At 34.5% G+C, this 23,254-nt stretch overlaps 1 long non-coding RNA gene across 1 annotated transcript in view; it reads right to left on the bottom strand.

Moving 5' to 3' along the window:
• Positions 1-23,254, bottom strand: part of LOC132691966 (uncharacterized) — a 131,492-nt gene that overhangs the window by 75,866 nt on the left and 32,372 nt on the right. Inside the window, exon 2 of the long non-coding RNA XR_009616113.1 lies at positions 912-1,049. This is a non-coding gene — a long non-coding RNA (uncharacterized LOC132691966). The remainder of the gene's footprint in view (positions 1-911; positions 1,050-23,254) is intronic.

Raw genomic sequence — 23,254 nt, 5'->3', positions numbered from 1 at the left:
AGAGACTAATTGAATGACTAGTTAGTATGATTGTTCTTCAGAAACATGATTTCAATTTCATGGTTTGCTGAGGCATTTATGGATTTCAAAATATTTCTATAGTTTCTGGCTACTAGTGTGAAGATGAGGATATAACAACACCAATTCTAATTAATTGTAACATTGTAGAGTTTAGACTTTACATTAATCAAGCATTTATGTAGTGACAGATACCATTTTAAGTACTCTTTATACTGCCTGATTTTTCTAACATAGGTGAATAGTATTATAATCCATATTTTTATAATAATGAAACAGAAGCAGCAAGATTTTAAGTAAATGTATAAAACACACAGTAAATAAATTGCAAAATGTGCTTTTGTACCCATTCAGCCTTCATAGTTTCTGCTTTTCCACATTGTGCTGCTTCAGTGTGAAATGGTGTGTGTGATAGTTGTTTTGGTGTAATTAGTGTCCCCATCATTGATTTTTCTGGTGTTGGAAATCTATTCCATATGATTTATGGGAAGATAATCTTATCCACCGTCCATCCCATATAGCTGGACAGTCAAGATCTGTCTAGTTTTTTTGACAGATGTTTTGACATATGTACCCTGGGAAATAAAAGGTCTTTCTTTCTTGAAGATGAATACTTGTGTCAGTAAGTGGATTGCCACAAATTTCCCTGGTCTGATGAAGGAGTCAGAAAGAAAGAATGTGTGTGTGGGGGGGGGGGGGGGCGGGGAGTAGGGGGAGGAGAACAAACGTGCAAAAAGAAAAGCAGAGTTGATAGATGGACTGAGGAAAATATGAGCCAAAAATACCGTATTTTTGGCTCTAGACCCAGGTATATCTACAGTAAGCACAGCACTATGTTTTTGTTTCATGAACAATGATTCTTCTGCTTAGTTTATGGTTAAGGGGGTGCTTACCAGCATCACACTTTCCTTCTACAGATGAGGAGGCAAATTAAGAAATGCCAACATTAGCTCCATTATCAGCTCCTTGAAGGCAAGGATTATGTCCTGTTCAACACTGATGTATCAACACATGAACTCACTCAAAAATATCTGTGAAGTGAAGGAAGGAAGGATAAGCTCAAAGCTAATATTTGCTATTCTCATTAATAGGCAAAGTGAGATCACAGCCAAGCCCTGACTTCCAAGGCTATCAGTGATTGATTACTATGATACAGTCACACTATACTTGGCAGAAATTATATTGAGTATTTTTATCATCATCATCATCTTTTTAACAACAATGAAGTATCATTTACATATAATGAAATTAAGAGATATTAGAGACAAACTCTGATCACTTCTGACAAAGGCATCCATCCATATAATTTGTAACCCTATCATGATATAGAATATTTCCTCTCCAGAAACTTATGTGTTTTTTTTTCCAGTCAATCCCTATTGCTATAGTTATCTATTTTTATTTATTTCAAAGGTTCGTTTGGCCTGCCACAATATAAACTCTTTTGTGTCTGGTTTATTTCTATCCATACACTATTAATATCCTTCTTTCACAGAGAAGGAAAATGAAATAAGGAGAATAAATAACTAGTGACTAATTAGTATTAGTCAAAGGTCATCCAGACAGTACCTGTCATAGCTCAGGTTCAAACTTAGCAGTTTGATTCCAGAGTCTGTGTCTTTAGTTGTATGTTTAATGCTCACTTGCTCCAGCTTCCATGCACTTACATTTAATAACTAAATATATTGTCAAGGTTTAAGATTTTAATTACTATGCAATATGTTTTATATTTATAGTACAATATGTAGAATTTATAAGTAGAATATATTTTTAAAGTACCTAAATAATAAATCATGTTTTTTTTCTCTTATGTTACTTTAGCATATTTTATACACACCAAAGAATACAGAACCAAGACAACCATCTAGAAATTTAAACAACAAAAATTGTTTTCAGTTGAATTATCTTAATGTTTCAGGAATTGTTTTTGTGAAAGTGTTGAAAATAGTTAAATATTCTATTACACACTGCATATGTAGACCAGACTTTGTGGGAGAGCACCACAAATAAAAAGGCTTAAATTATATGTTAAAAAGATAAATGTATATCACAATATAATTTACAATGACATTAATAAGCTCATTAGTTTAATTCATTCTGACTGAAGCATTGATATAATGAAATTATTAAAAGCAACTGGGTTTAGCAACATATTATTGTGGCAAGATTTTTAAAAAGACTGCCATTAATTAATTGATGCTATAAAGATCAAGAAAACTGTTTATAGAGGTATTTTCTTATTGAATTATTTGAGTGAAATTACTTGGTAAAATTTTGGTATAATGATGCCATAAAATATTGTCTGGGAATGAATTGCTGCAAACCCTTCATGAGTTCCCAAAAGGAAGAACATTCTTTATTGAAATTTAAAGCCTCTCATTAAGAACTCAGAAGAAAATTATTGACATGCTGTGGGACTTTCCAGGATGAATAGAAAATTATCTGTTTTTCTTCAACAGCGTATAAAAGACATATATAATAAAACAGATGTGAATGAGGATAATAATGAATGCACAAAGCTGCTTTTTAGGAAATTAATTATTCTTCTCAATATTTCTTCAGTCCTTTTAACTACTTCTACTATGGTCATTGTCAATTATATATAGATTCATTTGGGTAATATTTTCTAGACATAAACATACAAAATTATGTCCTACCCAAGGGTGATCTGAAACTGTCACCTCCCCCACAAACTGCCCTCCCACTTTCTCCTGCCCGACCCTAGTAAACTAAGATGGCATTTTAAATTGGTGAAAGTAATGAGGTTTACATAATACATATATAAATTAACGGGCAGAGATAGATTTTTTTTTTATATTGGCTGTATTATAGAGAATAGTGTGATTTGTACCTTATCAAAGGAATTATTTAAACCATGCATTTGTAAAGGGAGCCCCATCACCTTTAAAGGAATAAGAATTAGCTCTTTTGAGCTATCATATCTTAGATATTATAATGGTTTGTGGCCTTCAGTACATACATAAACAATATACAATATCTCTGTGGTATTAAAATTTCATGATGGAAGCTGAACAATTAGGAAAAAAGAAGTCTAAAAAGGGTCAGTAGGGGAGTGGTAATGAGCTTTTTTGCAAAACATTAAATAATGATAGTATGCCAAATACAGCAGTGTTGATTCAATGATTGTGGCCATATTTAAATGTTTTTGTATGAGTATAGTTACAGATATAATAAAGTTAGATTGCCTGTTGCTATTGACTGAATGTTTGTGTTCCCCCTCCCCTCATTCATATGTTGAAATCTAATCCCCAATGTGATGGTATTTGAAGGTAGACCTTTTGATAGGTAACTAAGTCATGAGGGTGGTGCCCTCATAAATGTGATTAGTGTCTTTTTAAAAGAGATCCCAGAGATTCCCCTTGATCCTTCTACCATATGAAGACACAAAAAGAATGACACAATCTATGAACCAGAAAATAAGCTCTCACTAGATCTTGAATGTCCCAGTGATTTGATGTTGGATTTCCCAGTCTCCAGAACTGAGAAATAAATTTCTGTTGTTTATAAGCCACGCAGTCTATGATATTTCTGTTATAACATCCAGAACGAATTAAGATTCTTTGTATAGAGGTAGAGGGGTGGGCAGGGATAATCAAAGTCTAGCTGCTTAAGTTACTGGCCCACAGACAAAATTAAATACATATTTGCAAATGTCTCCTTCATTTTTAATAACATACCTTATATATTATTTAAAGAATAAAGTTATTTTGTGAACATGTTCTTATGAGCCAATTAAGACACGAGGAAAGGGGGCTCCTGGGTGGCTCAGTCAGTTAAGCATCAGACTTCAGCTCAGATCATGATCTCATGGTTCATGGGTTCGAGCCCTGCATCGGGCTCTGTGCTGACAGCTCAAGGCCTGGAGCCTGCTTCGGATTCTGTGTCTCCCTCTCTCTCTGCCCCTCCCTCTCAAAAATTGAGTAAACGTAAAAAAAAAAAAAAAAAGACACCAGGAAAGTTAAAACCTGTCTTAACCTATGTTACTACTTTGATTGTAAGTGGGTGTGGAAAATGCTGAATAAATAAGGTTAAACTAATTCCCACACTAAAAGCAGTTTTTTAACTATTCCTTTTTAAAATTATCACAAGAAGCTTTGGTTTTACAGAAATATATTGGCAATTCTTGGCCTTTACAAAGAGATCAAATTGAGCCACATCTCTCTTAATTCCCAAAAAGGAAGTGTCAAAGAAAAATTACGGATTTAAACAGGCAAGGAAGACTTTATTTAAGACTATTGCAATAGCAAAGAAAGACTGAATTTAACTCTGCTGAAACCAAAGGCAAGAGCATTCTTAAGTACTAGGGTGAGCTACTGGTAAAGTACAGGAGGTCACTGAGAGGCTGGTCAATGTGTTTAGGTCACCCGTTTTTACTAATTGGTACTTATCAAAGTTAGGCTCCCACCCTCCATTAGACAAGGAGATAGGAGTCCTATTTTCTTGATGATTACATCACAGGGATTGCTCCCAAATCTTTGACAAAGATTGTGTGGTAAAACTAGCAAGAGGCAAGGACAGGCTAGGAGAAGATTTACATCTCCAAGAAACATTAAAAGAATTTACATTTGCAAGATATCTAAAATAAAAGCCCTAAGAAAACAGAGACCAGGGCCTATAATCAGGAACAAAGCTGCCTAAAGTTTAGTCAGACTAAAGGGAACATTAAGGCCACCTTGGTCAAAAAAGACTAATCAGGATCCCTGACCTAATTAGATCATGATATTTTACTCAGAAATGGAGCTACTATCCAGAAAAAAGGTTAAAGTTAATCCTGTTTGTGGTTTTCACTCTCTTTTTGAGATCATGTTTGTTGGCTACTTTATTCCAATCTCCTAGTATAGCAAAAGGAATTAGAAGAGTTTTTGTGTTTTGCTTTTTGTCCTTGGTTTGCTATTTTCATTTCCTTGTTTTTCCTCATTGATTAACACAACTCTGCTTTAGGGTCTCATAATAAATACTTTTTCCTCTGCACATTATTTTTTAGATTATACTTTTCTACATGCCTAAGATTTGTCAAGAATTTAGTGAAAAGGGGAAAAAAAAGAATTTAGTGGAAAAGGAATCAAAAGGCCATTTGGTTGGGGTTTGTGTACAGGCTTAAGCTAGATAGGCAAAAAGGCCTTTGTCACTCATACATGCCTTGGCCCACATACTAAGGAGACTATAGGGAGCATAATAACAGGTGATTACTAAAAGTGCATGTGAGTGTTAGTGGTTTCTTTCAGATACTTTTCCATCTTTACATTATAAATATCATAGTATTCTGTATTTCTACTGAGAAACTTTGAAGAAAATATTCTAGATATATATATATGTATATATATGTATATGTATATATATATATATATATATATATATATATGTATATATATATACTCTAAGTAATCAAGAAAACTCAATGTTTTCTTTTACAAGAAAATATCACACAAGGCTTTGTAAAGCAAAGTGACACTTCAAATTATAAAACCATTTACTAACAAACTACACAGTTTTGTGTGATCTAGATTTTTCAGTAATTTTAACCAACTGGGTTGGGTCTCAGTATAGAATCAGCAAGTATAAAAATGTCATGTTTATGCAGGATGACTGGGCAGTAAAGTAACTAGAGATTAGTTGAATATTGGTTAAATGAAAAGTAAAGGATTCTTGTGTTTATTCTTACATATATTTCTGATTTTTGAATAATTACACTTAGCTTTGAAGTTATCCTAACCATAATCTTCTTTTGATTAATAGTGGCATTGGGGCATTTCAGGCTTTATTGCAAACCTATTTGAGTATTTTCTTCATTCAGGAATTGTGATTGTTTCCACAAAAGTTAAAGCTCAACTGAAGACTAAAGATAAGGGGGATACCTACACAAGAAATTTCCTTGTTTACAGAGTGGAGAATTCAAGTGAGAGGAAAGGAAACTCATGTCCCAGGGAGGTCAAGTTTGTTAACTGGCTTAACAAAATACAGATGCTGTAAAAGAGGGTGGTCATGATATCCAATCCTCCTTTAACCCCACAACTGTGTTATGGGGACTCAAGTGCATCAAAAGTGATGTCCAAGTCTTTCAGTTTATCACTTATTCAGGTCTCCTCTCCAACATTATATGATTTGAGAGTTAAGCTTTTGAATTAAATTATCATACTACCTGGGCACCTGGATGGTTCAGTCAGCCAAGCCTCCAATTCTTGATTTCAATACAGGTGATGATCTCAGGGTCCTGAGATCGAGCCCCAAGTCTGTTGCACTGGGCAGGAAGCCTGCTTAAGATTCTCTCTCTCTCCCTCTGCCCCTCACCTGCTCTGATGTGTGTGTGTGTGTGTGTGTGTGTGTGTGTGTGTGTGTGTGCTTGTGTACATGCATGTGTGCACGCACGCTCTAAAATGAAAAAAAATTATCATACTAAAACTTCCCAAAAGTGTGTTTCACCAGTTAAGAATTGTGATGCAAAAATCGGTAAGGGAAAATTTTAAATTACATAAAATTATTTTTTTTTTCTTTTTTAACTGAAGTACTTCTGGGATATTTTATATTTTTGTGTTCATCATAAATTTTCTTGATGTTGTAACATAGTGTGTTTCTCTAACATTTTTTACTTGTTTTTCATGAAACACTGTAAGTAGTACTATACTATTGAAATCATATGCTGCATAGTGCCATTTAATTTAAATTTAAATTAATTATATTTTCACTTATAGGTTCTAAGTGGTTAGAAGTAGTACTTCCATATTTTAAGAGTATTATAGAGGTTAAATTAAAAAAAATAAGTTACACATTTTTGGAATACTTTAAGGACCCTCGCGAAGGCCCATCTACCCATATTTGTCATGAACCCACCTTAGCACTTTTCAAATATCCTGTTGCCATATGAATTCAATTGACTTGATTACTAGAAAAGTGTAATGTGAATTTATTCATATAAAATGACATTTTTTTTCTTTTTAAAATTTACTCCTTTCTTGGGGCGCCTGTGTGGCTCAGTCAGTTAAGCACCAGACTTCAGCTCAGGTCGTGATCTGAGTTGGTGGATTTGAGACCCTTATCGGGCTCTGTGCTGACAGCTCAGAGCCTGACACCTGCTTGGAATTCTGTGTCTCCCTCTCTGTCTGCCCTTTCCCTGCTCATGCTCTGTCTCTCTCTCAAAAATAAACATTTTTTTTTAATTTACTTCCTTCTTGATTTAGAGCTATAAATAGTAAGTAGCTTCAAGAGATATAATCCAACCTATCCTTCATAGCTCTCAAAAGAAATTTTAGTAAATTTCATATGTGTTTTTATTTAGTGAGTTTTGCCCTTAGCACAAACTTTTATATATTTATATGCACAATTTTTTTTCTAAATTAATTTATTCTTGATGTAGTTCTTGATTGTGGCAATTGTGATAATAATGATGGCAGAAAATAGAACCAGCCCAATTCTGGAGTACTCCTTAGAATTCTCATGATTTAGTTTCAAATTTCATTCTAGCCTTCATGAGGTAATAAGACACTTAAAACGTGCATTTATCCAATTGATAAATTTCAAATAAATCCCAGGGAGATTGCAGATCAAAACAAACAAATGCGGATGTCTGCCATTAATTACCCCTTCCTCAAATCAAACTTCTTGTTATTAATCTCATGATAATCCATCTTTTTAATGAAATTACAGAAGGTTAATTGTTCATGTTGTGAATAAGGATCAAACATACGAGATACTCTGGCCCCTTATTTTGAATCTTTTCAACCTGTTTCATCGTATTTAACATACTCTTTTACTTTGAATCACATAAGTTTGTAAATTATTTTGATTAATGTAAATTAATCCTTCTCCAAAACTGACAAGACTTTTAAGGGATATCCAAGACTAGGGGCACCTGGGTGGCTTAGTTGGTTAAGCGTCTGACTTCAGCTCAGGTCATGATCTCACAGTCCGCAAGTTGGAGCCCCACGTCAGGCTCTGTGCTGACAGCTTAGAGCCTGGAGCCTGCTTCGGATTCTGTGTCTCCCTCTCTCTCTGCCCCTGCCCTACTCATCCTCTCTGTCTCAAAAATAAATAAATAAATAAATAAATAAATAAATAAATAAATAAAACATTTAAAAAAAGGGATATCCAAGACTGTTCTATTAAAATTTGATTATTAGTTGAATGAAGACCTTTACTGGAGACAACCCTGAACATTCTAGAGCTCTTTGTTTTTCTTTTTTAATTTCCGAATATGCAGAAAATTCTCCATTTTTCTGACTTTGCACTAGTTCTTTAGAAATATAATGGTCCCTTGAATGTTAGAAAGATAACATACGTATTTACGAATAAACTTGGGTATGCCCATAATGTTTGGAAGTAAGAAAAGTCACCCTCCATAGCCACAAGGAAATCTTATTACCAGATGATGTATATACCTAACAAAGATCAGAGAATGTTGCAAATTCTTTGCTCTCAATCCATGAAATGAGCTAAGCATCAAGGAACCCTCCATCTTTTTCTCCTATCATAGGTCTTCTAGTATCTTTATACCACTACTTGCCCTTACCTACCTCACCATGGTTCTCTCACAGTGAATCAGATGTAGGATGAGGGAAGTCTTTCGGGTTTTTTTAGATCAAAATTTAAAATGTTGTCCAACTTAAAAGCTACTAGAATTTCAGGCCCATCTGGCCCATAAATGCGTACAATAAATCTTCATTTCTCTTGTTATTTTAGAACATCTCTTTCATCTGAACTCTTTGCATCATGGAAGTAACAGAGTGTTCATCTCTTTTTGCTTCTATACCAAAGACAGAATGGGTTAGGACAATGAAATGGTGAGAAAATAAGGAAGATGGACTAAGTTCTCAGAAATGAGGTGGGGGGAATTCTGGCCTTTAAAAGACTCTCCCTGGAGAAATTCTTTGAATATATTCAAAGTGAGGATACTCTCCTCTCCCAGTTTAATGAGTGGAGAGGGCTAGGAGTACCTTTTCAGGTAGCTTCCAGACACATGTAGTGGCGTGGTGGGGGTCTCTTCCTAAAATTGTCACCTCACTTCAAGTCAGGAAAGTGAGTGGTGGTTTATAGGTGGAGCTCTTACTTGTTCCTTACCACTGAATGCCAAGAATCACATACTCCATATCACTCCCTTCTTTTATATACTCACCTCACATTCCACATCATATGTTCCACAACACATTTTGCCACATCTTGCCCCTCAATATCCTGAAGTTACACGACTGGGCTGTCACTTCAGGTGTTTCTACTACCTCTTCCCACCGATTCCACTGATAGAATGAATAGGGTGAAGTTGGGAGGACCAGACTCTTGGTAGTTAAGTTTGGAGTAGTGCTGGGCAATTTGAACATGGTTATTAGGGTCTGAATTCTAAGGTAGGCAGAGTTGGAGCTACACTACCCTCCATTTCCCTTACTCTTTTAAACAGAGTCCCCATCATAAATCTGTAAAGTCTCTCTAGTTGGGGTTCACCTTAAGAATGTGGATGATTCTTGCTAACTATAGCTTTTGGAAAATAGAGATGCTCAAAATCTTCTGTTCATTGGAATAGGTTCAAGCCAGGAACCTATATATAGAGAATGTATTTTTCTTCACACTAAAATATCATCAAAGTGTTTTGATTCCTATCCTAGACCAGTACTCTACAGTTCTGATTCCTCTTTAATGAAAGGGTTGGGGGAGAGTGCTGATGCATGCTAATTCTAGTAGCTTTTTAGTTTGAAAATATTTTTAATAGGTGATACCAGTGTGAAAAATTTTCCTCTGAACCCAAGTTGAACCAAATTTTGTCTGAGCATTTGCAGCCACATAGGATGAAAAGAACCACACCCTTGTAACCTCTACTCTGTGTTCTTTCTGAAAGTGGCCAAAGTCACCTGCATGATCACTAGAATCATAGGGAATTTTTTTTAAATATCCATATCTTTCTTAGTCCATTCATAGAGCATAATAAAAATCTATAATTTGTATTTATATAAGTCTTTGTAAATCTTATATAAATCTTTACCTATAAATCTTTTATGTAGGGGGAATGTTTGCACATTTAAAATTTGCAACATTTCAAACTTCAACCAGGTTCTGTCCCACCCTGTGCATACTTCTGACCAAATCTTAATCCCCATCTAAGGAAACATGTTTTCCCATCTGCAATGCTTTAGGACTATATAATTAATATCTATTGTGGCCACAGCCTCTAAGTAAAGCCATAGATTTTCAAACTGGGTTCTCTGAATATTTCAGTTGGTTCCCTTCTTGCTCAGCCCACATCCCACTAATGGAGTAAGAAAGAATACTTTTCCTGTGGTTTCACATTCAATTATTTGAAAACTAGAAATGACTGTGTTGCAAGTATTGAGAATTTCTTCTTTTAACATAAACAGAAGAAAAGGAACATGACTGCTTATTGCTCCCTTATCATTAATACAACTTGAGCTAATCAAATTATAATTTTGTGATAGATAAGCTTAATGAGCTTATCCTATGAGATAGAATTGATTAGTCAGTAGGGGAGTTTAATGCTGTGTGGGGCTCACTGGCACTGACATACTAAGACATTTATCCTCAATTCTACATCCTTCCCAATAGTAAGAAGGGGTTTCTCAGGTGAGTGTGTTCCAGTGGAAGGCCAAGATTGAACTGGCAGGAGATATCTTTCTTGGGCGCAGGCGACAAGGTATCACATATTCTATATAGAATTTATGAACAAAAATAAAACCAACTGAACATTGGTTGGCCTTATATTATCAACATACACTGGCATTTAAAAAAAATTTAATGTTTTATTTATTTTTAAGACAGAGAGAGACAGAGCATGAGTGGGGATGGGGCAGAGAGAGAGGGAGACACAGAATCTGAAGCAGGCTCCAGGATCTGAGTTGTCAGCACAGAGCTCAACGCGGGGCTCAAACTCACGAACTGTGAGATCACGACCTGAGCTGAAGTTGGATGCTCAACCGACTGAGCCACCCGGGTGCCCCTACACTGGCATTTTAAAATAAAGGCAGTGATAGGGGTGCCCGGGTGCCTCAGTTGGTTAAGCATCCAACTCTTGATTTCGGCTCAGGTCATGGTCTCGTGGTTTGTGAGATAAAGCCCCAAGTAAGACTCTGTGCTGACAGAGTGGAGCTTGCTTAGGATTCTTTCTCTTCCTCTCCTTCTGCCCTTACCCCCTCAAAATTAATAAATAAACTTTAAATAAAGTCAGTGACAAAATAAATGTGTTATTTTAAAACACATACACACATATATACATGTGTGTGTGTGTATATATATATATATATATATATATATATATGTGCATATGTGTGTGTGTGTTTTAAAATAACACATTTATTATATATGCCTTAATAATTTGGAAAATTTCCCAGTTACACAATTATCCCTTGAATCACATATATTCCAGTTTTTTAAGAGTATATATATATTTTTAAGGAATAAATTCATCAAGATTTGAATTTGTTTAGGATCACTTCAGACTCACTTTTTGTCTCCAACTTCTGTGGTGCTACATTTTCCTGCATTTAAACAGTGGATTTAAAGTAAACAATAATAGGACAGTGATTATAAAGGCAAAGAAACAAAACTTGAGTTATTTCAATTTTGTGTGACCATTTGGAAATTATGTTTAAAATTTAAAACCATGAATAAGATTGTGAACTAAACTTTGTTTGGTAAGTGAACATTTTAGATCAATGTCTAATCTATTAATTTCATGTTATCTATGAATGGGAGCATGTTTGTCTTGCTCATTACTTTAACCCCAGAACTTCTCACAGTGCCTGCCATATATATAGATTCTCCATAAATACTGAATGAATGAATAAATAAATAATTGAATGAATGGGTGTCTCTTAGTTCTTCCAGTTGTCTACCCTGCTCAAGTAAGATTTAAAAATGATCAAAATATAGTGTTAGAGCTCTGTGAGAATTTATGCTTACTTTCTGGTGTCTATATCATTGTTTTCTTAGTAAACTAGGATATTTTATTTTGGAATCGTATGTGATCATATTATGGGTTGTCTTCTATGTCAGTAAATATATGAAGAAGAGAATTAACATTTATTTAGAACTTGTTATTTTTAAGGGATTGTTAAGAACATTTAAAATTCATGTTTTATTTTAATTTTCACTGTAACCTTAGGAAAACAGCCACTATTATCCCCTTCTTACAAATGATGGGAGTGAAACAGCATTAACTAAAAAATGTCCGCACTTTCTCTTCAGTTATTTTGAAACACCTTCTGAGCCTTACTAGATATAGGTTATACTCAGAGAACACTGATGAAGTCCAAGAGGCACGGTGAGGATTGTAAAACAAAGTCCATCTGTTTTTCCAATGCAGCAGAAATATGTGTGAACTTACAAATGAACACTCATTTGAAGAAAGGGATAGATAGCTTTAGAATAATCAAATGATTATACTATGGCATTTTTATCTCCCCACAGCAATGCTCATCAATTCACATAATTTCAAAACAACTCAATTGGTCCTGGATGAGTTCTCTGCTCTCCAATTAACCCCATCCATGCAAAGAGATCTTGAAAAGGAGAAAGGAGGAGCAAGAAGTTTCCAAGTGTGTCACAGACAACAGAAGTCAGATACTCCAAATAATTTTCCATAGACTTAAAGAAAATACACTGGGAAGTACTATTATCCCTTGAATGCTGGTTTGGTGATTTACTTATTTTCTATATTAATAACAAAACCAACAAAAGAACAAGGGGAAAAAAGGTTCTGATTGAGGAAGATTTCTGAACTTATAAGCATTTGAATAAAAATCTTCCTAAGTGATGAATTTTACTGCTGTGTATTTCTAAAATAAAGCAGCACCGGCACATTTGTGCCATTCATTCCCATACATTTTGTAAAGTTATTACCTATTTGGAATATTACCCACTTTTCTTCATGTACAACATAAAAATTTATGATGGATACCCTCTAAATGTGAATCTAAAAGTATGCATTACAATAAAGTATGATTTGTGATGGGAGTAAGCATTGCATCTTCATTTTTAATTACCTTTCTCTTATAGATGAACTCAGGAAAATATCTAAGTGAAATGTCCTATCACAGAAGAATACATCAGGATGGCTTGAATACTATATTAAACATTATCCATATTAATGATCAGAATTATTCCCTTACTGAATAACCACACAAATCTGGGTTCAGTTTTTTTTTTTTTTTTATGGAGACGATTATTGAATTACACAATCTATATTCTTTTGCTCATTATTCTGTGATATAGTATTCCACAAAACAGAAATATTTGTAGGATTTGAAATATGCCCATTGAGTTCTGAGAGATTATTTTATGTATTTTCTATTATCTTAGATGGCAATTATGCTCATACATTCCAGGACACTAAATGATTCATAACTGTGCTATCCTAAGATATTTTATTTTGTGCCATAAAATGTGGAGTGGTCTGAAATAAAACTAAGCAAGATAGTCATCATATGAAAATGAACCTTTCCACTTAAGTTTGGGAGCTACAACTTTATAAATAACATGCAATATCAGCAAGTTTGCAGAGAAATGAAGTTCAAAAATACATGGAAAATGCAATATTCAGGAAAGAGCAGAATGTTAAGTATACTTATTTATTTTGTGGTATGTTTACAACCTACAATAGAAGTCAGCAACAGACACTATAAGGATAACCATACTCCAGCAGAACAACTGTCATCAAGTCATTGCCAACCCACAATGCTTGGGAGTATGACTCCACATGCCATCTTCCAGGTGACATTAGAAATTATCCTCTCAAAGGCGCTTGGGTGGGTGGCTTAGTTGGGTAAGCGTCTGACTCCTGATTTTGGCTCAGGTTATGATCTCACAGGTGTGTGAATTTGAGTCCCACATCAGGCTCTCTGTGCTCTTGACCTCAAAAATAAATAAATAAACATTTAAAAAAAAAAAAAAAAAAACAATCATTTTCTCAGAGAATGCTTTTTTCACTTCCTTTTTCAGATACAGAAAATCTCCCCAAGGTAACGAGGGCTTGTGGTATTCTCAGTACAACACTGAAATACCACACCATATATTTTTTTTAAGTTTATTTATTTATTTTGAGAGAGACAGCGCAAGTGGGGAAGGGCCAGAGAGAGAGAGAAGAGAGAGAATCCTAAGCAGGCTCCATGCTGCCAGAGCAGAGTCAGAGGCAGGTCTCGACCTCACGAAATCAAGAGATCATGACCTGACCCGAAACCAAGAGTCAGACACTTAACCAACTGAGCCACCCAGGTGCCCCACCACACCATATTTTTTATATGTGTCAAATCTAATTCACAGTAGCGAAAAAGATGGAAATCAAGCACACTAATCTCTTATTCTTTAGATGCAATGGCCAGCCACAGGGGTTCCATGTACAGTCAAGGGAAGAAACACAAAGTAGGTTTAGGGACTCAAATTAGCTAATTCTGGATATAGGTTGGATGCTGTTCTGAGGAAGACATTTTCATTTCAATGCAGCAAACAGGATTTTAATCCTTGGTGAAAGCAGGCAATTTTTATAAAATATCTGGAGGGAACAGGGGAGAGGTGGGATTAGTCTGATGTCTTTGGGTATTTTAAGGACAGTGATTTATCAGAGTCCCTGGGTTATTGAGGAACATTATGGCAGACTAACACACTGTGGGTACCCTCTTTTAAAATACAAATTAACAAACACAAAGGGAGATAAAAATCTAAACCAAGCACTGTGCTCTTGGTTTTATGACTTTGTGTGTTTTCAGAACATAAAAATAAGACATTCATGTAAAGAAATTTAAATTATTTAAAAACATCAAATAATGAATAAAAATAGGATCTTTTCATCATATAATGCAGACTCAACCAATTATTATATTATAAATGAATGCTAAAAAATGGATATGCTTATTTACTACATAGCATTTTATACTTTTTTAACACGTACAATTTCAATTAATTAGAAAGAAGAACTGGAGTTTCTTCTTTATTTTTTCCCATCTTCCTTCAATTACATTCTTTTCTAGAAATTAGTATGTACTGTTTCTCATGGTTATTTCCATAATTCTAATTCTTGATCTATCAATATGAGATATTGACAATCTATTAACTTACTACAATAAAACATAGCAATTTATCTTATCAGAATCACTCTGTCCACCCCTGTTTTTCTTTCATCCAATACAGAAGAGTAATGTTATTTTTAAAACTTCAATTGATTTTTAATTAAAATGTCAATTGTAGACAACTTTTAACATTATCCATTGACTCATCTTCTTATAAGGTGAGGATCCAAGAGCTTGTGCTCTTTCTGTTAGGAGTTTATATATTACATAACTTTACTTTTATTCTGACAATGATGCAAATTTTATTTCTTTGGCAGATACAATTCAGTCTTATGTACTTTATTTGCTAATATAAAATATTACATATCAACACAGAGTTTTCACTTCCAAATATTATAGAGTAAATGATATTGGATTAGACCTCTAAACAAATAACAATCAGACAAAATACATTAGGCAAGGTTAGTTATTACGAACTGGGTGGCCAACAGCATATAACCACAGATTTTGGAAACATGGAAATTCATAAGATGAGCTCCACAATCATCCCTCTACCAACAGACAACTTCCTAATGATGGCTCAGCAAGCTGATCTCCAAGAGGAACCACAATGGTTGAACTGAGATAAGGAGGGAGAGGTCAGAATTCATAAGTGCTCAAATAGCTGAATTCTGTAGCAAGGACTACTGAAGAAGAGGATTATGCAAAGTTTCCTGAAAATATGCATGAAGTTTCCTAACTAGTCATTTGTGGAGGACCAGATTTCACATACATAACGGAAAATTCTACACAATTTACCATATAGCATTCGCTAAGGCGTTGAAAATGAAATAGGCAGATCACACAGTTGTGGGAGACACTGGTAACTCAGTCCAGCCAAAGTGGAGAAATCACATTACCCTTACTTCACATCTTGTACATCTAGCTGAGACAACAGAAAAACCGCAGCTTATGAGTGAATATGATGACTTAAGTAAGGCCTACACTATACTTTTCCTAATAGCTAAAATCAAGCCCTGACAAGATCCAAAGCAGAGGCAGTTTGAGACTGAATCTTACCAATTTAGAAGAGCTTGAGAAACAACTTAGACTTCCCACAGGAAGTCTTCCTTACCAGGAAAGTGTTAACAAAGCCTACTTAAGGGTAGGGTAATCAACCAGTAATTGAACTCCTACCAAAAGAAAATAAACATACTTGAGAAGAAATTAACAGAATCTAGAGTCTCCATAATGTATCATCAAACATTTTCAGTATAAAATAAGAATTTCAAATAAGTTAATAATGATTTAAATAATAATAATGTAAATAGAATAAAATAATAATAATTTTAGGGGTGCCTGGGTGGCTCAGTTCACGATCTTAGGCTCAGTTCGGCTCAGTTCATCATCTCATGGTTCGTGAGTTCCAGCCCCACATCGGGTTCTCTGTCAGCATACAGCCTGCTTCAGATCCTCTGTATCCCTCTCTCTCTGCCCCTCCCCTTCTGTCTAGCACTCTTTCTCTCTCTCAAAAATAAACAAACATTAAAAAAAAAAGACTTAAAAATAATTTTAAAAATCATATATGCAAAGAAACCAAACTATATGCCTAGTAGTCAATAAAACAAGCAGTCAAGAGAAGGCAAACCAGTTATATCTTGATGACAGATTTAGCAGACAAGTTTAGAAAAGGCATTATTTAATTCAAAGAAATAAAGTTTTATAATGATTTTCAAAGAATTAAACAAAAGAAGCTGATAATGAATGCAGCTCAGAAAAATGGGGCCTACTTTTAAAAATAAAAATTCTAAAAAAATAAAAATTATACTGAGGTGAAAACTTTTTCTGTGCTTCATAGTAGGCTGAGGGTGGGAAAAGACTCCGTGAACTTAACCACTGACCAAAAAAAATTATACTATCTAACAGAGAGAGAGAGAGAGAGAGAGATGATTCAGAGAAACATGCACAGAATAGCCAGAAGTTGTCAAACAAAATAAAAGTCTGACAGACAAGTAATAAGAATTCCAGGAAGAAAAGCATGTGAGAACTTGGTAAACATTTTGAAGAAACAATCTAGAATAATTTCCCAAAAGTAATAGAAATGAATCAACTTGCAGATCCAAATAGATTCAGTAGAAAGTCAAAGATAATCTGAAAGCATTCTGAGAAAAAAGAAATATTACATACAGGAAAACAATAATACAAATTTCTCATCAAAAATAATGGAGGCCTGAAGAAAATGGAGAAGTATTTTTCTATTATGTATGTATGCATGTATGTATGTATTTGAAAGCTAGAGAGAAAGAGAGAGAGAGAGAGAGAGAGAGAGAGAGACTACAAGCAGGGGAGAGGGCCAGAGAGAGAGAGAAGCTGAAGCAGGCTCCACACTCAGCACGGAGCCTGACCTGGGGCTCAATCCCATGACTCTGGGATCATGACCTGAGCTGAAATCAAGAGTCAGTCACAGCCAATTTAGCCACCCAGGTGCCCCTGTGATGGCATTTAAAAAAAGAAAAAAAAAGTTACAGAGAGGGAAGGAGACAAGCCATAAGACTCTTAAAAACTGAGAATAAACTGAGGGTTGATGGGGGGTGGGAGGGAGGGAAAAGTGGGTGATGGGCATTGAGGAGGGCACCTGTTGGGATGACCACTGGGTGTTATATGGAAACCAATTTGACAATAAATTTCATATTAATAATAAATAAATAAATAAATAAATAAATAAAAATTGAAAAATTAAAAGAAATAAAAAACTGAAAGAAAGAATGGAAAACAAAACCAATTTCTGTCCACCACTCTTCTATACAGTTAAAATATCCTTGAAAACAAGGGTAAAATAAAACTTTTTCAGAATAACGAAAACTGAAATATTTGGTTGCCCAAAGAGCTGCACCATGAGAAATGGTAAAGGATATTTCTCAGGAAGAAGGATAACCACACTGAACAGAAACATGGATCTACCAGAAGGAAAAAAGAGTGCCAGAAAAGTAACTATGTAGGTAAGAATAAAGGACTGTCTATTTTTTCTTTCAAAATATTCCTCCAAAAGAACTGACAAAAATAGAATTAATAAAATGTAAAATGTGGTTTATAATGTACATTGCAATACAAGATACGACAACAACACTTGGAATTATTCTTCCATGTAGATATGAGGTGGACATAGAGAATTATACTCCTGGGACATTATTTCATTGTAGAAGTCAGAAATGGGAGGTTGGAACTAAAAACTGGCAAGTGTGAAGTGTGAAGTAGGAAGTATAAAGGGTAAAGTATGAAGTGTAAAGTTTAAATAATACAACATTTATTCTAAACACCTTTTCATAGGGATGCCTGGGTGGCTCAGTTGGTTAAGTGTCCAACTTTGGCTCAGGTCATGATCTCACATTTCATAGGTTTGTCAGGCTCTTCCCTGACAGTGTGGAGCCTGGAACCTGCTTCCAACTCTGTGTGTGTGTCTCTCTCTGCCCCTCCCTTGCTCTCTCTCTCTCTCTCAAAAATAAATAAACATTAAAAAAAGTTGTTGTTTTTTTTAATATCTTCATAAATTGGGACATCTGGGTAGCTCAGTTGATTAAGCGCCCAAATCTTGGTTTCGGCTCAAGTCATGATCTCATAGTTCATGAGTTCGAGCCCCATATTGGGCTTTGCACTAACATCATGGAGCCTGCTTGGGATTTCTCTCTCCCTCTCTCTTTGCCCCTCTCCAGCTTGCTTGCTCTCTCTCTCTCTCTCTCTCAAAAAATAAGCATCAAAAAAAATAAAAAATACATAAATAAAATATTTCATAAATTAACAATGCATTTTTCAACTCCAAAACAAGCATTTATTTTTTTTAAAAGAGGTATACATAACAAATATATTACGAGAAGATATAGCACACTATTAAAAAATTACAATGTATGCTGCCATTTGTGTTGAAGTAACTGTTACCTGACCTTTCCTCTGGCCTAAAAACCTAAGATACTGGACAAAATTAAAAATAAAATTTTAACATGAGTCTCATTCTTTTTGGCTATTATTTTCTTGTATGTTAAATGAAATATTTATTCTTGAACAGCGATTTTCAAATGCATTAGTACAGACTGGCTATGTGGGAATTATCTGAAGATTTGGTTTAGTTACCACTTTTGAAATCCAGATTTCTTTTCTTTTTCTTTTTCCTTTTTTTCTGTTGAAGTATAGGTGACATGCATTACATCAGTTTCAGGTGTATAACATAGTGACTCAACAAGTATATATGTTATGCTGTGCTCACAAGTGTAGCTACCATCTGTCACCATACGATGCTATTACAGTATCATTGACTATATTCCTTAAGTTGTACTTTTTATTCTCATGATTCATTCATTCCATAGCTGGAAGCCTGTATCTCCCACTCTCCCTTATCCATTTTGTTTTGTTTTTTAGTTTCCATATATAAGTGAAATCATATGATATTTGTCTTTCTCTGTCTGACTTATTTCACTTTGCATATTCTTGCCATAAAAAGAGTCTTACTGAATAAGAACGTCTGGAAACCAACATATTCTAATGTGCAATCAGGTATGAAAACTATAAAACTAAATGACCCTTAGTCTCTCTTGCAGCTTATACATTCTAAGTCACTGAAAACAATTAATTTTAAACTTACATATTTGCTGTTTCCCTTTCAGTAGTAATACATCTTTAGGGATTTTTCTTATGAACGTGCCATTAATGTATCAATTAAATAGGCTTGCTTATGAATTTAGATGCTTAATGACCTTTTCAATGAAATGCTTCATTTTAATACCCCTTCACTATAAATGTCTCATTAAAGGGAGAATACTCCCAGGAGCATATAGAAGTTCTGAATTTATAGGGTCAGAAATACAAATGATAAATAGTAGCAACTGGACAGATGCTACAAAATAAATCTTCAGAAACCTAATAATTAGTAGCACAGTTTTCTAAGCCAAATACTATGTTTGCCAACATAAACACAAATAATTACAGATCTAGAAATAATTGTGAAATTATGGGCTGTTACATAATGAATGTTCAAGAATGATGTTCAAGAATAGTGTTATTTATCATTTCTTTCCTTTTATTTATCAAAGCATTTAAGCTCACCTGCCAAGAGGATGTTACCTTAAGAGCCCACTATCTGTTCCAAAAATTGATTTTCAATTAATCTGCATCTCTACTTCTTACCTTAGCAAGCATACCTCCAGGAAACACTGTTCACTGAGAAAATTAATTCATGAAATTTGATTACATGACACTTAATGGGCTCAAACTGACACTTCCTTCACCTCCTTGGGACATGTTAATTACACATTTGGCTTCTATAAGTATATATAACTAAATATAACTCTTATGATTGTCTCACACATCACTGGAAACCAGGTCAAGCCAATTGATGACACTGTGAAGAGAAATGAAGTGCTCACCTGTGTATCTGCTAGGCACATGACCTGAATAAGAGCAGTTATTTCTCCCCCGCCCCCAAATAAAAACCTTTGAAATATTTCCTAGTGCTATTTCTTCTCAAATACAAATGTGTTCATCTGTAAATGAATATAAACAATAAGGTCCATTCAAGTGAAACAAACACAAAGGAGAAAAATTACATATGCAAAATTGCTCAGTATTCACCTTTCTCTCCCTTTTGCTGTGCCCCTCTTCGCATATATAACATAAATGAGTCAGTGTTGTGAGCACATCAACATAGATACTCACAACTGGGACATAAAGTGAATCCAGTGCCATGTAAAAAAAAGTTACATAGACTTCATATTTTCATTGTCCCACAATGTTATGACACAGCATGCCTCTATGATGAACCCATGACAGTTTCTTTTCACATCTACTTACAAAAAGGAGCTGGATTCCACAGTTCTGGAACTTCTTTTTAGCCATGATTTTTCTCAATCATCTTTCAAGCCAATTTTGGAGAAAAGAGTTATACTTTGATCTTCCTCATATATAGTCCTCCTATATGTCAAATTACTACATAATTGAATACATTTTCTCCTTTTAACTTAATAATTTTGTTTCTAATAGGCACAATTTAAGTATAAAAGTACCTATTTCAGAAAATGTAGTCTGAGTAATCAAATCTTTAAGAGCTAATATTACTGATAAATGAGATTGTTACGATTTGGGGGCAATAGATTCAGAGGCTATAGATTCTAAACCTACTGGGTATATGGGGCCTTCTTGAAACCTTGTGGACTTTTTATTACACATTTCCTTTGACATTAGTTATAAACCCCTTAACAAATTATTTTTTGTTAACAAATTATCCAATTATAATTCAAAAATCATTTTATATTTGTCCCATTTTTCCATTTTCATAGTTCTTTGTGTGAATCTAAATGTCTATCTGCTATCATTTTCTTTCTACCCGGAGATTTTATTTTAGTATCTGCTTTAGTACAGGCCTCTTAGCCAGGAGATTGTTCAGATTTTGTCCGAAAGTCTTTACATCCATTTTCCTCTGGCATGATATTTTCAACGGGTAGAGATTTCTAAGATGGCAAAAATTTATTTCAACACTCTGAAGATGTTATCCCATTAGATAGGTCTTATTTTCTTTCTTATGAACAATCTACAGTTCTGCACATATTGCATTTTCCTTTTGCAAGTTTATTTCAATATTTTTTTGTATCACTGGTTTGTTGTAATTTCATGACGATATGCTTTGATGTGTTTTCCTTGATTTTCTTTTACACTGTTTGAGGTTTGTAGAGATTCTTAAAAATGTGATTTTATAATTTTCACCAAATTTAGAAAATTTTTCACCATTACAAAATAGGCCATATTTATATTAATGATTCAATTGAGATTATTAAACTCTCAACTATAGGTTCCCCTCCCCCCTAGTGCCACTCTTCAATTGTATCAGTTACTCATGAGCTAATAAGCTCATATTTTTTCCTACCAAGTCTTAACAACAACTCCTCTGACTCCTGGATCATCTAATTCCAGAGAGTTGATCTTGGGACTTTCATAGATGTTGGGGACAGCAACTAGAGAGGGCAATATGGCTCTCTCCCTCATACATAATATACACAGAACCCTCCATTCATTTCCTACATCACTACGGGTACCACTTTTTATAACACCATTCAAGACATAATGATATGTATATATCTTATACTTTTCATAACACCATTCAAAACATAATGATAACAGATGTAAGGAAATCATATGAAATTTCTACTAGGTATGACTGATTGTTGTTCTTCCAGATGCAAATTCAACTCCAGCATTTCCTTAAGGTTTCTTTAAAAATATGGTCTTCAAATTTCTGCTAATATTTCCTCCCAATAGTATTTTGAAAATATATAACTTGGGAACCAATGTTTTCCACTTAAAGTGAATATAGTCCCACATATGTCCAGCCCAATTTGAAGTTAGGAGGGGACACATAATTTGCTCTGGAAAATTGACTATAAGTAGAAGCTATATGTGTTCTATATATGTATGCTACCCCTTCCCCAAAATGACCAAGGAAGCCTATTTGGTCCAAGCTCTGTGTCTGAGTGACTATGTGGAGTAGAACCCTCCTAATGATGCTCAATGGATATATAAGATGATCCAAGAAGTAATTTTTATTATTTTAAGCAACTGAGAAATAAATACCTGATGATGTCAGCATAGCCTGTCATCTCTTGACAAATGTACCTTCATGTACTCCTAAGTTTAGAAGTTTGTTTTTACTAATGGGAGATGGAGTACATCAAATAATTGAAAAGTTTTAAATGGTGTGAGCAGACAGTATTTAAAATTTAGAATAAATATTTTACAATATGATGCACTAAGTTGATTTTGACTAGTCTCAAGGGCACGTACTGAATCTAAAGAATCCAAACAAATGTTATCTATTTATTGTGTACACAGTCTACCCTGAAAAAGATTATTGGCCCCAGAAAAACTTCCAGTTGCATTTAATAACCAGTGTTGTTGACTGGGTCTGAGACTAGCCAACTATTTTCCAAAGTTGGCATTTTCTTGTAAGCCCACAGTTGACTACATTTCACGTTTTTCTTGCATTTGAATCTTCAATTAATGGGATGTAGGAAAAATTGATGAAATCACTTCGAGACCAACTCTCTCATTTTTTTTTTTTTTTTTAATCTAAGGTGATCTGTGCAATCAAGTGTTGAAGAAGGTAGAGCCACCTTGAATAACTCTATCATTCTGGGTTCCTGAATAACTCAATTGAGCTGAACTCCCCTACAATAAACTTTATGTGTGACCGTGTTAAGCCA

The sequence above is a fragment of the Panthera onca genome, chromosome B1 (assembly GCF_046562875.1).
Source record: "Panthera onca isolate mPanOnc1 chromosome B1, mPanOnc1 haplotype 2, whole genome shotgun sequence".
Lineage (NCBI taxonomy): Eukaryota > Metazoa > Chordata > Mammalia > Carnivora > Felidae > Panthera > Panthera onca.
Note: the sequence above shows the minus strand (reverse complement) of the source record. Positions and strands in the feature narration are given on the sequence as shown.